General features: G+C 38.0%; 1 protein-coding gene across 8 annotated transcripts in view; it reads left to right on the top strand.

Moving 5' to 3' along the window:
• ITSN1 (intersectin 1) overlaps window positions 1-17,386 on the top strand; it is a 136,603-nt gene that overhangs the window by 14,137 nt on the left and 105,080 nt on the right. The window lies entirely within an intron of this gene.

The following is a 17,386-nucleotide window of genomic DNA, read 5'->3' as shown; positions in this document are numbered from 1 at the left end:
ACTTTATTGCTTATTGATGTGAGAAAGTAAAGTTGAATTGACTTACATATCAGATTTATGCTAGTGGTGCTCTGTAAGCTTTAAAAGTGATGGAAAAGAGTACTGTAGCTTTAGGAAAATTAGTTATTGTCACTGGGTTTTCAGAGGAAATTAATTTAACAATCTTACTCTTGCTGTGTCCCACACTTATTATAATTTACTGCTTCACAGTACCTCTTAAGACTGTTTACAACTTTGGAACTGAACATGCCTAATAGAAAATGCTGTATATCATACTTGGCATATTTAGTGCCTCCACTGGTTCTTGATTAGACATGTATTCATTGTTCTGATGCCAAATAATAGTTGAGTATTACTACCTTTATCTTTCCCCAAGGGGGACAAGCTAATATTGAGGCAAAAGTTCAGATTCTTTCCCCTGCAGGTAACCAAATCTTCTTTCCAATAAATTCATTTTGTCTTTTGCCTTTCATTTCAAGTGCCAGTAAATGCCATGTATATTTTTCAGAAAACTAGACTGTTGAATTTTTGAGAAAGGCTTTTTTTTTTTTTTTTTGTCTGATGGTTTCATTGTAAGTGCTTTAGTATTAGGTTTTTGAGTAGCTGAAATATTGACAACTTAATTTTTAATGTAAAACACCTTTAGCCTACACTTTTCCTACAGACAAGTGACTACAAGAAAATCTTGCTTGCCGTTTTAGAAGGTAACTTATTAGCTGTAATGATTGGTGAAGTAGATGCTTCATTATACTGGCAATTTTCTTTTTCAGGTCTTAACTTAGAAGGTAAATAATCAGAAATGTATTTTTAGAATCCAAAGTTTATTTTTAAAATCTTGTTAGTTGCCAACTCATAAGAGTATGCTGTGCTGTACTGCAGCCAGCCAGTGTGAGCTGAAAAATTACTGCTGAATGTACTGCCAATTATGCTAGCCTCTGCTCTTTCAAGCTTCCTTCACAGCTGTCCCCAAGCCTCTTCTGATGATATCTCTGCTGCAGAAAATGGCCCTCAAGCTATCTTCTGTTGGAGTCATAAGACTCAGTTTTCAAGGTAAACTTGCCCCTATTTTTAACAAGCCAGATGGAGAAATAAAGTATTCCTGATTCAAGAGTGAAAGCACCCTAAAAGTTGCTGTAGCTTCTGGAGCAGGTTGAATGAATGGAGACTGTAATCATTTTAGCTGTCAGGTTTTAATCCTGTACTGCAAGTGTGAGCTATAAACTGTGCAAGCTTGTGTTTCTCCTGTGCTATAAATTCTACAAACTTTTCATATCTATCATACTTGCATGAAGGTATGTTAATGTATTTGTAATGAAAAATAAATCTCATTTGTAATTTTAAACTACAGATTTCTGCTATTTCTTCCCATATGTGTGTGTGTATATATATATACACAGACATGTAAACCTGATTCACGACCTGCAGATGTGGTCCTGTTAGTGAGGTGGGTTCCTGTTCTTACAATACAAAGAGGTTCCCCTTTCTCTAAGCTGTTTTTGGTACCTAGCAATATTGTTTTAGAATAGATGAATACTAAGTGCCTGTTTGAATGACCAAAAAGTAGAGAATCTTGAAAAACTAATGTTACTTAATATATTTTTTAGAAGAAATGTTATTAGGGTACTGTTTTCAATTTGTGAGAAGTGATAACTGGATTAGGTATGACATATGTTTGCCATGGATACTGTACTCTCTGGGCTGGAAACCAAGTGACTTATGAGAACTGCTTAGTCAAATTAGATTAGTAGATTACAGTCACCTAAACAGCTAGAAAAAACTAGAATCCTCTATGCAAAGTCCCATTTTAAAATGGGAGGACTCCTATTTTAAAAACAGGACTTGAAAACTGGTCAACCAGAGTATAAAAAACGTACCATTTTAAAAGGCAGAAGAATTTCTTAAATCTACTTTTTAAAATTTGAGAAAGATTAAAACTGTTGCAAGTAAGAAATGTCCCTTTGCATCAGGAGAACTAATTCACTAAAATATTTCCAGTATGCATGGTAGCATATGTAGAACGTCCCTTCTGTTATATATAATGTTTTTTCAACCTTACTGCATGTGTGCACACGTATATTTTATGTGAGCTGTTTATTTGAGAATCTTTCTGAGCTTCAGCTGCATGCTTTATCCTGAACTTGAAATCAGCGTAGAAGGGAAGGAGCTGTCTTGTGGTTGAGCTCAAGGACTAGTGTTTTTGGGTGGGTTTTTTTTTTTTGTTTGTTTGGGAGACATACCAGTATATTGGTTGCTATCAGTGTGTGTCTTTCATATTATCAATCTTGAAACCATAAGAGAGAATAATATGCTGAAGATGCACAAGTTAAATCAGTTTTTCAGGAGCTTGAGCTGTAGTTGTTAACAAAGCATGGGAAATAACATTCTGTAATTTCTTTTATGGTGTTACTGATGACAAGATTAAAAATTGAGAGAAAGTAGACAGCTTCATAGCCTTTGTAATTATGTAACAAACACTACAGATTACATTTTTTAGTGTGGTTATTTCCTCTTTATAGACTTAGATTTTAGGCATGGGATTCTAATTTTAGTGAGGATGATACAAATTTCTTGACTTAGTCCCAGGATTTCACTCGTTAACTGTTTAAATTGATATTAGAGGTGGCATTTCTGCCTGATGCCCTGCAAATCGTGGTGTTGTCTTAACAGACACTAACTTTCACTGAACCAAAGTAAGTTCATGGCAACAAACATACCAAGAGAAAACTGTCTGGGTGAGTTTTAGTGCTGATGACTTTTGTAGGAATTTAAAGTTCATGCATTTAACAAAATGGCTGGAGTCTTGTTCAGCATCGGTGTCCTAACAAGAATCTTGTTCAGGGCTTGTATTGTGATGGAAGATGAAAAAGAAGGGGTCTTGCAATCCTGTTGACTACTTTCAAAAAAGAAATACACTAATCTCTAGGCAAGTCAGATCCTGAAACAAAGTTCTGTGTTCAGATCATAATTTTGTGTCATCAGTGGGTGATGGGTGTAACATAATCTTCTAAGCATATTTGATCTCTTCTCCGAAGTGTGGAACTTGGAAAGCTTAATCTTTGTGAGATTCTACATGAGTGCTGTAAGAGCTGTGGGAGTTTGGTGGAGGAGGGGGATGAGTGGTGTTTGAGGTGGATGAACCGTGAAGTCCACTGTAGCATCATGTCCTTCCTACGCTTTTATCAGGCTTGTCTTGCTTCATTCTTTGTTGGCCCTCCTCTCTGTGACCTTTCTTTATTACTCTCTGTATGTTTCATCTCTTCACTTACTTTTTTCTGTGCCTGCCTTTGCTAAGGAAGTAAATCTCTTGAGGATGCAGAGTTCAGGGTATCTCTTCGTAGTAATCAACCTGCTGCCACTATGCAACTTCAGTGAATTAAGGTTCATATTGTTACATACCAGCAGAACTGTACTTATGTGTGTAGTTGGGTGCTGATTAATAGTTAGCATGTTAAAAACTTAAAAATGTGAGGATTTGTGAGGAGTTTGGTAGGTCTGGTTTCATAGCTGTCTTCACTTTCTGCTGGAATCAAACTTGAAAGGTTTTCTAGTTCTATTATGTTGGAAAATCAGAGCATTGTATTAAAATTGTGCATTTTTTTCCTAGTCGAAGGCAGCCCCACAACCATAATGTGACTTATAACAAATTGTACTGATTACTAGGTACTGAAAAACAGATGACTTCTGAAGTACCCACAGGGGAGAAATTTGTAAGCTACAGTAAATAAACTTTCCCATGCTGCAGATTTGTGACTTACAGTAAGTAAACCATTAGCACTAACAATAACGTTAATGTTCTTATCCTCTTTAAGGAAAGGAATTTTTATCCAGGAAACAGGTATTAAAGCATTTCACTACAGCAAAATTACTCTTTTAGTATTATACAGACTTTTTTGGTCGTTTACAGAAGGACCATAACAAAGCAGCCTGCTTTGCAGATCAAGCATGAGAGATGTTTGTGCGTATGGTGCTCTCCCCCTGTAACCTGCATTCTTCGGAGAAGCCATCTTATTAGCTAGAAATATTTATATAGTGAGAATGAGCACCTCTTTTCTATCTGCTTGATATATGTATCTTATTAAAAGAATGTCCTGTCTTCTGTATCTAGTTTTTTTCCTGGAGTTGGTTCTTTATGTGCACGTCCTGGTTCTCTCTTGCATAGGCTTTAAATAATTCCCAACCCTTGGCAGAAATGCAGTGTTTATAGCTTGGAACCTGGTGACACTTTGAGTGATCCCATTGCTTCCTCAACTGCTCAGCAGTTAAAAAGTGCTGCTGTGGGTTAGTGTTTGCAACACTGTTTGTTATGACTGAAGCTGAAATCTGTCTATTCCAATAACCTCTTGCTTCTACCTGACTTTTTGTAGTGAGGAAAACCTTAACCTCAATGAATGTGTGCTTTGAAGGAGCCTGTGTTGGATAAATACTTGCACCTCAACTCTAGCGGAAAGCCTTTCTGTGTGTGTCTGTGTCTGTTTTTCTCATTTCTTTGCTGCCTCTGAACTCATCATTACCACTGGTAATATATTCAGCAGGATTATTGCTGTCCTTGTGTCTTAACATTTGAAGAATCTTTTATCCCAGCCAAGGATTGAAACTTTTCTGATTGTTGAGATGCTGGGGGCTGATTTACGTGGAACTGATAGAAAGCACACTTGTCATCTGCAAAGGAAACTTGTTACATGACCTTATACAATTTTTTTGTGCCACTCAACTGCACTTGCAGTCAATTGATAATTCTGTTTAATATAGAAATAGGATTTATAAGTTGGAATATGCTTTTTAATATTTTTATGTATGTATTTACCTTTTGCTATTTCGTCTTGCAAAACACTTTTCTTTCCCTTATCCCATTGCATATATCAGTTGCCTAGCCTGGTGGACACACCTGAAATGGTTTTGCTCTTTCGTGAAAATTGCTTCTGGGCATTTTGGAGGGGAATCAGAAAAGGGAACCTTACTTCGGGATATACCCTGCCTTATGCAGTTAAGCCATTGTTACTTCAGTAGTATATTCTTAAGCATATAAATAGGAGACATTACCTCTAGCAATTGAACTTTAACATTTAATTCCTTGTTTAAGCTTCACCCAACTTTTGCATTCTTGACAATGTAAGAGAATCCTTTATCCTCCATATGCACTGTTATCTGATAAGCAACCTTTCTAGTGTAAGGAAGTACCTTAATTTTACAAATGCCCAAGGGTCTGTCCTTATCACTATGTGGAAAATAGCACAGGAAGCTTCACTTTCTGTTGGTCCAACATTTGCATTTCTTTCCAATAAAGCTGCTATTTAAAAGTGCTGTTTTGTCTTTTCATGGTCTGCTGGAAGCATATTTGTGTTAAATGGTATACTACTATTCTTAGGTAACATTAGGTGAATCTTTGGAATATTTTTTTTTTTCAAAGGTATCTTTTCCTTTATCAAGCTACGTACCATTGCTTTAATTGGGTTGGTTTTAAAAGAAATATTTCAGTTTTCTGTAAAGCTGAGAACTGGTGATCCTACTCATGGAAAAGAGTTTCAGATCTTGGCACAAGTAAAGCTTTAAATAAATGAATCTGTCTGCTTCATAAAAGAAATGAAACTTTAGTAACTAACTCCTTGCAATATGTCAGCTGCTTTAGACTCTAAAATGTTCTCTATATTCACCTGGGAACTATTATTTATATTGCTTTATTACTGAAGTTCTGTAAATATTCTGCTAAAAGTGCCTGCCTTCAGGTGCTCTCCTAAAGAAGATTATTAAATTGTGTCCTGTAGAGCAGGTACTGCTTATTGTATATGTTTCTTCTTTGAAGTAGAAAAGAAACTGTGTCCTCTTCTTTAATCTCTTTTTAAACCCAATTTATCACAATTTCCTTGACTAAAATGTAGCATTGGTAATTCATTCACTGTGTTACTGTTTTTAGAGAACTTTGTTGGAGTCATCTTAAAGCCTGTTGTGTGCCAAATTGGTAGAAGCCAAAACCTGGTAATCTTTGTATGAGTCAGTCTGCATGTACTTTTATTATTTATATATATTTATATTATATAAAAATAATTTTGTGAGTCAGAACAGTTTTGTCTGTTCATGCTTTTTCTAATTCTGTGACATTTCCTATGCCATCCCCAATATTTCCTGAGGGGTTGGGATCATCTATAGATGGAATACTGTTTTCTTCAAATAACTTAGTATTTTATCATGAATTGACCTTGTCTGGCTACCAGTTGCCCACTCAGCTGCTCACTCACTCCCCTCCTCAATGGGATAGGGGAGAAGATGAGATGAAAAAGCTCATGGCTTGTGATAAAGACAGGGAAATCACATAACAGTTACTGTCATGGACAAAACAGACTTGACTTGGGGAAAATCAATTTATCACCAGTTAAAGCAGGTTTGGATAGTGAGAAACAAAGACAAACTGGAACATCACCTTTATCCCAGACTCAACTTCACTTCTTCATTTCTGACTCTTCTGCCTCCCTCAAGCCCCAAGCAGCACAGGTGGATGGGAAGTAGGGGCTGTAGTCAGTCTGTAACAGCGCCTCTCTGCTGCTGCTTCCTCTGTATGCTTTTGCCTTCTCCAGCATGGGTCCTCTCCACAGGCTGCAGTCCTTCAGGGTAAACCTTCTCTGGCCTGGGGGCCTCCATGGGCTGCAGTGTGGGTATCTGCTCCATTGCGCTTTCCATGAGCTGCAGGGCAATACCTGCTTCAACATGGTCTCTCCATGGGCTGCAGGGGATCCCTGCTGGGGCACCTGGAGTACGTCCTCCTCTCATGTGGGTGCTGGCAGGGCTGTTCCTCAAGCTTTTGCCCTCACTGCCAGGCAGCGTTTTGCCTTTTCTTACCCATGCTTTCCCTGAGGTGCCACCATCTTGACTGAGGGGCTCAGCTGTGCCCTGTGGTGGGTCTTTGGAGTACTGGAGGGCCTGCCTCTGCATTCCCCCACTGCTGGCACCTGCACTCTGAATAACTGTTTGAACTCATCCTTGTAACAAACAGGGTTTAACCTTACTGTTTGATGCCAAGTTATGTGGCACTAGGTAGATACCCATACATATGAAGCTTGTGCTACATATATCTTATTTTTATAGCTATATACTTTTTACTACATATCTTGCTTGTGATGAAATCAAAAGGGTCAGGTAACGGGTGAATAGAGTGCTTAGATCACTACATTCTACACAAATATATTTAGTCACCTTACAGCGCTGGGGTCAGGACTGTACCTGTGTCTTAGTCCCACAGAACGGAAAATTTCCTGCTGTGTGCTGCATTGGTGACTTCATAGGTCAGTAAGATGTTTTTAGCTCAATATGAGAAGCCTCATGATTAAATCTTGACAATTTTGTTAAGTGTTTGCTTAGTTTAACCCCAACAACTGGAATAACTTTTTTGTGGAGCATTTATGTGACCACTTTCCCTCAGAAGCTCTGTTGTTGAAGAAGAAAGTAACTTCCAAAAAAAGTTTGGAAAGCATCCTCATTTTCTGGATTTGTTTTAATGCCTGTTTTGTTCTTGCCTCAAAGAACAAGCTTCTGTCACAACATGCTGATCAGTGATGTTGGGCAATTCACTGATAAGTGATTTCTTTCTGAAATTATTTTTTTTTTCTTTTTGAAAACAAAACAAATAAATGAGTCTTTGCCATTAATCTTCATTGTTTTGGGGTCTTTTTTTCTTTCAGTGAAGTGCTGGGCAGTTAGTCATTCATTAGGGATGTCACTTATGTTCACAGCAGGTTCAAGGAACACTTACATATTTTTATGAGGTCGTCTTCAGAGAGTTTTGCCCTGAGATCAAAGTTCTTGAATTGATGTTCTCGAGGAAATCAATATGACTAATTACAAGATGAAAATAGAGGAGTAAGCCACAGAGAATGACAACTATCAACCTGTGTTTGAACAACAGTGTTAAGTTTGACGAGAAGGAAGGTGAATGGCAAGAATACTTGTCTAAGTGTCATAATATATGTCTGTTCTTGGATCTGAAAGTGCTCCTAGTGTGATGCAGAGGAGTTAGGAAGACAGAGGTTTGAAGAAATTCAGAGCAGAAGGTACATGGGTAGCAGATGTTGGCTACTTCAGTCAATAGTGATGTTGTCTGACATAAGTACTGAGATGCTGATAAGGCTTGGTAGATTCTGAGTACTTCCTCCTATTAAAGCACTGTTTTGAAAATCTGCTTGATGAATCTGCTGTAGGAAACTACTTTTGCCTTACCTCTGCATTTGTGTAACTGATGATCCCCTTTCGTCTAGGAGTTCAGAAGAGTAGATGCTTATGACTGACAAACTGACCTATGCTGGATTCGTTCAAGGGACAGAGCCATCTGTACCTTCTCTTATATCGCCAACTTTCTCCTGTCTCTGTCCCACTAGACGTTTTTATCTTATGGCTTTGCCTAGGAGGAGGGGAAAGGGCATGGACACACAGATCCTGAACTGTCTTGACTTACACTTGTGCTGACTCTGGGCTTTTTCTTCCTTCTTATCCTCTATTCAGCATAACTGTTACTTTGGGGTAGAGATGGAGAATGTGAAGTGAAAGAACTCAGGACATCTGATAATTTTCTTTTCCTCTTTTCTTTGTTCCCATTTCAAATGGTCATCCATCAAGTTCAGACAAGAATGTGGATTTGGATTTGCACAGCATTGCTACATGGGATTAGGTTAGGCCTACAAGTAATGAAATCTTGGAGTAGAAGATTGTCACCGCTGTCCAAGAAAGACTTGATGCCTCTGACCTATTCCTTTGGCTGTCCTCATTCCTCTAAGAACATCAGACAGCTGGGTTATGAGTCTTTTGAGTCTGATTTGTCTGATGTTAGAGACTGTTATATTGGCCTGTGCAGAAAGGGGGAGCACAGATCTAAACTGTGTCCACAATTTCTTTGGTTTTTCAGTCCTGTGACTGAAAACACAGCTCACAAGTCCATCGTCTCCAGCCCCATATCACTTCTGAGCTTATGCAGGGGTATGGAAAAGGGATCCTTGTGGTTAGGGTGGCTTCAGCTGCAGTGGAGGTAAGTAGCAAGGATAGATTCAAATAATGCATTGAGAAGGCAGGAACACTGGAGTAGTGCTGGACCAGTATGGTAAGACATGGGAGAGTTCATGCAGAGTTGTGTAGTGAGAATCTGTAGGAAAGTGAGGTAAGAAATTTATCAACTACCCTCTAGTATATTTACATTATCTTCTTGACTTACAAGCAATATAGCAGTGTTCACCTTACTGTAAGAGGTGGTCCGAGGGTGCATGGAAGCAGTTGTGCTGTGATAGTTGATGTAGGAATAAGGAAAGGGTTAATATGGGAGAAAAAAAAAAGGGAAAGAAAAAAGCGCCTAATCATATTATTCTGTAGTTGGGCTATTTCTTGCCGAGGCTGTAAAGGAAGAAACAAGGTTACGTATTATGTGAACTGGAGAGATTAGAAATTTGATGAGGGGAAAACGTGGAGAGAAATAGAAATGATCCAGTACTGCATAGGGCTTTCAGATCAACTGTAGTCTACACTCTGACAAGCTAGAGTTGAAAAGTTAAGGGTGGCTAAGTTAAAGGTGTGATGTGACTATCAACCTCTTCTTAGAATAAAAGAATAATACACAAAGAACATAAAACTAGCACTTAGGTATTGCAGAGCACTCAGACTTTGCTTTCCTTTGTCTAAGGCTGGACTCCACACTGTGGCCACTTTTCTCTTTTGTTCTGCAGTGTATCTTCTAAGCGCCATTGCATAGCGATCCATGGAGACAGCCAGATTAACAGTTCCAAAATAAAGCATGACTGTCTTCGTTTTATGTAATGTAAATAGCAGAACCAATCTACTTTATCTGATTCTATTAGCATTCTGTAGAACTATAAACCATTACTTACTGGCAGTTGAGATCAGTGCTCAAGTTCATGTTTGCGAAACAAAATAGACTTTGGGGGTCTAAGGGAACTTGATGCTTTTATATCTAGCAACAATACAATGCATTTACTTGTTCTCCTTACTGAACCATCCCTGAAGTTAGTGGTGGGTTACTGTTAAGGCTATCTTGTAGGTGTGGTGCACATTCCTAACTCTGTAATGCTTGTGTTTCAGATTTTTAGTTTTAGAACTTGTATTGAAGGGGGAGGCGTCAGAAGTTGCCAACTTGTGTTAATGTAGCTTTTTAACAAAACAAAACCAAACAAAAAAAAGAAAGCAGCTTACTACTTCATCTCTGTAAGTAAAGACAACTAAAAAGAAAAAAAATGAAAGTTGTGAGTGCTAAGAAAGTACTAAAAGTTTTGTTTTGAAATATAAGAAAAGAATTCATACTTTACACAATCTGGTGGTTCAGAATGAAATCAACAAATATTCAACTGAAAATAAAACAATATATTTATTTTATTTCTTCGTAAGGGTTTTAGAAACACTTCAGTGATGCAGTGGATTTTCCATCATGTTAAATCTTTTTAAATGAAAGCCAGTCATCTCTTTAAAAAAAGTACTGCGTGAACTGTGACTGAAATATTAGAATTACTGGGTGAAATGCTGTCAAGATTATAAACAGCCCATGTGTATACAAGATTAGAAACAGCCATTCAAATTGTGCTAGCTAGACTATACAACAAAATGATCTTATCATTGCAGCCTTTGCTTGCTTTCTTCGTGATGTTAATTCCACTCAATTAAACTGGGAACTCCTTAAGGACTTTTGCTTTCATTATATAGCCTGCACTGTCCTAAAATATTTTAACTATAGTGCTTGAGAACTGTTTGAGTATTGCTGGTAATATGTAGTCATCGGCAACTTTTCTTATGTGGATGAATGTAATGATACTGGAAGATCTCCAGTTCTTTAATTTCTCATTTCCAACCTTATCACTTAGTTTCTCTGCTGCTTGTGATACCTATGTGCAAAATATGTTCTTGTGGTTGATGATCAGACTGAATTAGATTTCTGTTCCAGGTTACAGTTGGATCAAGTTAACTTTTACAATGAATTAGAATACTTCCCTGTCAGTTTTCCTAGCTTTGAAATGGGAATTGTCATTCTCATTTGCTTCAGAGGGGTAATCCTGATGCCAATAAGCATTCTCATTTATTGGGAGAAGAAAAGGACTAAATTTTCAAGGAGTTAATCTCTGAACTCTCTCTGAAGAAATAATCTTGTATGTCTGTTAAAGACAAATTCTAAGCACCTTGTTCATGTTAAATTAACAATTATTAATATTTAGATGTCAGTTAAAAAAATTAGAAATACCTTCACCCAGAAGTGTATGAGTTAATATAGTCTGGAAAACTCAGTACTGTTTTGATGAAAGACCAGCTGTGGAAAACAGCAAGCCAGCTGTTAATCTGAATGGCAAATAAGGCTGTTGCCTAGATCTTAAACTTGTCTGGGAATTTTTGAGCGGTATAGGTCTGATTGCACCAAAACTGTTCCTCATAACCATCCTCTTGAACTTTGATCCTAAGGTCTTGAAGTAGTAAAATGTATTTTGGACAGTGCATCTCTTCTGTAGTATTTCAGCAAGAACAGACAACAACCTGGTAGTTATTGTGGAAGCAGTTGCGGAGGGCTTTCCTGCAGAAACACTTAAAGCTTAAGGGACAGAACAAGAGAGTGACAGTGCCATGGCAAGAAAATAAACAGTACTTAACTGCTTTCAGATTTGTTGTATGCAGAAGCACCATTTTTATTGTTAGTCTGGGGCTTCCACCACAGTTCTTGATAAATGTTAACATCAGGTTGATAAATCTCTCAATTTTTCCCGTTTTTAGAAAGTAAGGAATTCTTTCTTTGTTAGACTCTTGAGATGTCTTCTGAGTTAGAGCGGAGAAAAGAGTGCCATGTTACTACACCTATTGTCTGCTTGGTGGGTTTATAGTGATTTTTCTTCCTTTGAGATAGGTTATATCCTTTCCTCATAGAAGAGAGGGGAATTGTGAATACAGGAGTGATCTTAGAAGTTTAATCATTGCTACGGGTATTGAAAAGCATTTGCAGTGGTGAGCTTTGTCAGCCTCATTTGGGTGCTTAGCAAAAACCACAAGAAACAGTAGAACTTAACATCTGTGAAGGTTTTTACAGTTCAAAGTCATTCCTGTAAAGAGCAGAAACTCTGAAAAGTTTGACTGGAATTGGTAACAGTATTAATGATCTGATCTCTAAAAAGCAAGAATCAAAATTACATGAATGGCTCAAACTGTTTTTGTTTTCCAGCATCTATTTAAAATTACCAGGCTTTGCTGAAACTATCAGAGTCCTTTTTTTAATACTAGTTCTCATGTAATATGGGAAAACAACAAAACCTGCTGTTAGTCTACAGTACTCTCACATGACATCCTGCTTGGGGGTGTTTTGTCATAATTTGGAATTCTTGAGAAGGATGTGGGGTTTTATCTGGTTGATTTTGTTTCTTTTTTTATTGTAGGAGGAGGAAGGTGACTGATAAGTTGCCTCAGGAATTACTTCTTGAATTGTATGCCCAAATTATCTTGTGAATGATTGTTTAAGAATAGAAATGCTGTGCTGCATATTGAGGCAAATAAAAAATGATCTTTTTCATGTCAAACTTGTCCATATAAAGACACATAGCACCAAAATAGCTAAATTGCTCTTAATTAATACTTCCTGTGGCTTTATTGCAGTTTTCTTTGTAAACAGGTCCTTAGAAGAGCACAGAAAACTTTAGAAACTGTAATAAATTTTTGAGCCACATTGTTTAAGTCCATATATAATAGTGGAAGGAGTTTTCATACACCTGACTTTTATGCATAAGTGTTGTTAGTGTAGTTGTTTTCAACCTGATCATTTTTTCAAGGTAAAAACTTAGATAAGACATCAGTACTTAGATTTAGATTTGATCTGGGCTTTTATATGTATGGGGTTAGTTAACGTATATGTTTCAGTTTTACCTTTATATGAATAACTTCTTGTCTAGAAAGCCCTCCTTTAAGGAGCAGAATGGTAAGAGTACTTGTGTATCTATAAAAGAGAGTACTACTTGTAGATAGAATTTTGGTTTATGAGAAGAAATTATTTGCAGTGAGGAATGGGAAATGAAATATTTCTGGACTTATCTACAATAGCATAAGATGGAATAGAGAGTGCTAACAGCTGAGACAGGTGTTTTCTTGTTTCCCTTGCTCAGAGCTGGGTCTAAGCAAATTTTTCTCATAAACTAACTTATGTATTTTAAATGTGTGTTTTAACACAGTCTGTGTATATAAAAATAATTGTGTAGATTATGAAAGTTCTAACTGAACAGAATGTAAAAGTTTTGTCTGTCACAATGTCTTGGTCCTGATGTTTGTTCTACACTTCATGTCCATGTGCCAGTATCCCCCATGCTCAGCCATGGGGGAAGCCTCATGCTCTGAAGTCCATGTGAGATCATGGATGGGAGGACTGTATTTATTCCAGTAGGACTGCCACATTGGAAGACAATCAGGGCTGAGAACCTACCTCCAAGTGTTGTCTGTCTCCTTCCCTTTGCGAAATAGCATTATTCCTTAGGCTGAAAAATGTAGGCTCGTGGGGTCTTATCAGCCCCATAATTTTTGAGGGAGAACGCTCTCCTCTTTCCTCACTTTCCTTGCCTGAAATGTTCACTCCCAGACTTTGTGGGCTTTCCACCTCCCAAGTGACAGAGAGGTAAAACCCCTGAACACAGTAGATGTTGAGTGAAACTGGAACAGTGTTTACAACCAGCATCCTTTCTACCTGCTCATAACAACAGAGCATAATAATTCTGAGCAGAAAAAAATTACACAGAGCAGATGTGTATAATGGGTCTTGTGTGCATTTGCAATTTATTGATCTACTGGAACATCATTTGTTCGTTATGCTACTTTCACTGACCTAGGAACACAAACACTCTGGTGCTGCACAGATCTTTGTGGGGAGAGAGGGCTCAGTATGATTGATGTGGGTACCCCACTGAATTTGAAAGTTGGTGGTTATGCCTTTTCTGGAGAGTTGGGAAGTACGGAACTTGTGAATGATCATAGTGTTGAGTAGTTTATATTGTGTGTGGATTAGACATGTATCTCTCTGTTACTTATAGATTAAGTGATGTATGTTGAAAGGAAATGTTTAATGTTGGATGTTTGCAAATCTCAGTGTGGCCTTGGCTTAAGCTTTTTTGTGGACAGGTAAAGTCAAGTAGCTTAATGTTTTTTACTGCTCTTTCTCAAAGCAGTATAAAATATCCATTATATCTTCTGGTTCTTGCAGAAAAGATATTTGATGGACTGTTAATTACTAGTATAATTTTGCTTATGGTAAGAGTTTTGGGCTGGCTTTCTAAGGAAAGAGTGCATACAATTGACTGACAGTGCAGCTGTGGTTCCTCTTATTGTCTCTTCCTCTTCCTGCTTGAATAATTTCTGAACTCATTGGTCAATGTCAATCAAATTTGTTAAGAGTTCGAAAAATTGCTGAGGTATCTTAAGTTCCTACAAATACAAATATCAGTAGTTAGAAATTACTGCTTTCCTAAAGGGAATGGCACAGAGCTCGGTTTACTCATTCTGTTTTTCTCTCAGCTTTCTGGTCAGTTGGCTCCTACAAAATTTTTGTTTTCCCACTATGCATTCTTTCTTGTTGGAGGTTGTCGGGAGGATCAAGGAAGGCAAAGGAGTTAACGCTGTGGTGGAACCCGTAGAGATTAGGGTACAAGGAACGCAGATCTAGAACAACTTGTTACTATTTCAAAATAACATTGCAAATGGAAATGTCAATGCTTGTATTTCCATTACAATAATTTACAAATGTATGATGCATTTGTAATATAATGACAATGCCAGATGCCTTTTGGATAAATAATACCAGGTCTGCATCCCAGAGATCTTCAACCCAAAAAGAAAAATCACAGAACAGCCTGGGTGAGAACAGACCTTCAAAAAATTGTCTGGTCCAGCTTTTCATGGGAGAGGAAGGAGCCTAGATGAGGTTAGCTAGCACCCTGTTCAAGTGCACATTGAAAACCTCCAGTGATGGGGACCCTACCAAATACTTGGGGAGGTTGTTGCAATGATTGATTGTTCTCACTGTAAGAAATGTTTTTTTTATATTGAGAGGAAAGTTCTCCCAGTGTAACTTGTACCCATTGCTTCTTAGATTCTCCATGTCTCCTTACGACAAGAAAGCCTCTGTTCTCTTTGTAGCTGCCCTTTAAGTACTGGACTACAGTCATGAGGTCCCTGCTGAGCCTTCTCTTCTCCAGGGAAAAAAGACCTAACTCCTTCAGTCTTTCCTTACAGGGCAGGTTCTCCAGCTCTTTGATATGTAAATAAAAAAATGTGAAGTCAGTATTGGAATGCTGTGAAGTTCCTGCTCTTTTCTAACCTTCATTTTCATATATAACAAACTCTGAGCTGTTGGAATCAACTGTCCACATCCTGCAGAGTTAGAGCCCCTGGTGTCACCACAGGCATGTAAAATGAAACCTCTGGTTATAGAAGTTGGATGTCACATTGGCAATAAACAGCAAATTTAAATTACTCTCTTACTGGAGTATGTTGATCTTTCTCTCCCTATATTTGCTTCTTATTGTATGTCTGTCTGCAGTCTATTTTATGTTGTTTTTCAGTCTCTCAAGTTTAAACATAGCTTTGTGTTCCTTTTCTCTGTTTTACCCATCACTATTTAATCTGTTTACTGCCAGGTCCTCCCCCCTCTCCCCTCTCTCCAGAAACTCTTTAGCTGGTTTTATGCTTTCTTTGGCATCCAGTGCAGGGCTAGTCTTGAGACTTCCCACTCCCTCCCCTCTTTCTGATGTGTTAAGGTAGAGGAGGAATAAACTACCAATTCCTTTGCAGAGGAGTATATTCTCTTAAGTGGCTAAACACTTTCAATCCTCTTACGCACTCTTCTGTCCCAGTATTTACAATATTAAAGTTTTCTTAGCTTGCAACCCCCCCCCCCAAAACAAAACAAATACCACTGCCCTTACCTAACTCACCCTCTAGTTCTCCTCAAGCCTCGTCCTCCCGTTGCTGCCCCGAGTGCTTTTCCTGTCCTGTATACTCTGGGAAACTGTAATAGTAAGAGAATCTGTGCTCTGCTGGTCTCTCTCATGTTACCTCTTTAACACTTGTGTGTAAAAACTGCCTGTGCTGTAAGATTCAACAGTATGCGCATGGAAGTTCAGAGAACTCTTCCCCCTGCCCCTCCCTGGGTTTACTTGCAGTTTTAAAAATCAGAAGCATAATAGAGGTATTGCATGCAACAGACATGATAACAAAACATAAGCAAAGATTCTAGCACTTAAATGCTTTTGGAAGAGCCATGCTACTAAGATAGCTTATTCTGAAAATGTTGTGTCAGTATGCATGTGATTTTAAACTTTTGAGATAATGCATGCTGTGCATGAAATTAGTATGGGCTGTATTACCTGGCATTTGGAAGAAGTTTTCTGAGTCATGTACCATGCTTGGTTGCTGTGCCAAATTATGAGAGAAAAAAAAAAAAAAAAAGTGTTTTTTTCATGGTTCTCTAAATCAAAACTGATGGGAAGACTGGTTTACAAAAGTGCTGTGGGTTTCTCTGCAGTGACATATGTGGAGTGTATACATAGTAGGTTCCCAAGTTGGAAGCCAGAAGAGTATGTGGGAAGTGTGAAAGGGGGATGGGCAGGGGAGCAAACAAGAAATTCAGACAAAAAGAAATTGTTGATGCAAGTTAATGCCTTTTCTTAGTGATATTGATAAATTTCTGCTGCTGTTCAAGCACTCTAAATTATTCTTCTCCTGATTCTGTTTCCTTTTGCTTTTCTTCTGTTGCCTGGAAAACATGAGTGGAATCTAGTAGGAGAAGAGGCAGCTTTTTCATTGTTTTGTGGCTCTGTTGCTAGCTATTGTCCTCTTGGCTGAGGCAGTTCATGTCAGTCTTTGTGTGGAGTAAGAAAAATGTTTTTCCTTTTTTCTTTAAAGATTAAATTTCTAGACTGTGTAGATTGCTTGTATTTGAAAAGCAAGCAGTGCTGACTTCAGAGTATCTCCTACCAGCTAACATATTTTTCCTTGCGATGTCACCTTTAGCGCTTTGTCAATTCGGATGTACTTATTAAATTTGTGGGGTGGTTTGGGGGTAAAGCAGTCTTGAAATTTAGTTTCCTTTTTTAAAGTACTTTGTTTAAAACAAAGGAACTCTAAGCAAGACAGTGCGTTTAATGAATTTTTCTGTCAGGAACAAAAAGCAGATCGCTGCCAGTGTTGTATGTTTTCAGCAGCTGGAAATAGGGCCGACTGCTGTTAAGTAGGGGCAGAGCTCTAACACCCAGTAAAGTAATGCAGCCTTGGGCAGTGTCGCTGAGATCTTGTGTGTTGTGGCTGGTTCAACTCTGTTCTTTACTACATCACTGATTATTTATAAATAAAGATTGTTTTTGAGGACATAATTGAAGCAGAACTATAATGTGGCTGT

This window comes from Falco peregrinus, chromosome 4 (genome assembly GCF_023634155.1).
Source record: "Falco peregrinus isolate bFalPer1 chromosome 4, bFalPer1.pri, whole genome shotgun sequence".
Lineage (NCBI taxonomy): Eukaryota > Metazoa > Chordata > Aves > Falconiformes > Falconidae > Falco > Falco peregrinus.
This window is presented reverse-complemented; position numbering and strand designations above follow the sequence as displayed.